Consider the following 223-nt stretch of genomic DNA (forward strand, 5'->3'; position numbering starts at 1 on the left):
GCGATGTTGAACATCTTTTAAGATGCTTCATAGCCATCTTTACTTCTTCTTTTGCGAACTCTCTGTTCCATTCCTTAGCCCATCTTTTAATTGGGTTACATCCTTTCTTGATTCTTTGTTTTTTGAGTTCATTATATATTCTGGATGTTAAACCTCTGCCAGATTTGTTTCTGGTGAAGATTTGTTCCCATTCTATGGGTTTTCTCTTCATTTCCTTGGTTTC

Source organism: Nannospalax galili, unplaced genomic scaffold, assembly GCF_000622305.1.
Source record: "Nannospalax galili isolate Female #2095 unplaced genomic scaffold, S.galili_v1.0 scaffold475, whole genome shotgun sequence".
Lineage (NCBI taxonomy): Eukaryota > Metazoa > Chordata > Mammalia > Rodentia > Spalacidae > Nannospalax > Nannospalax galili.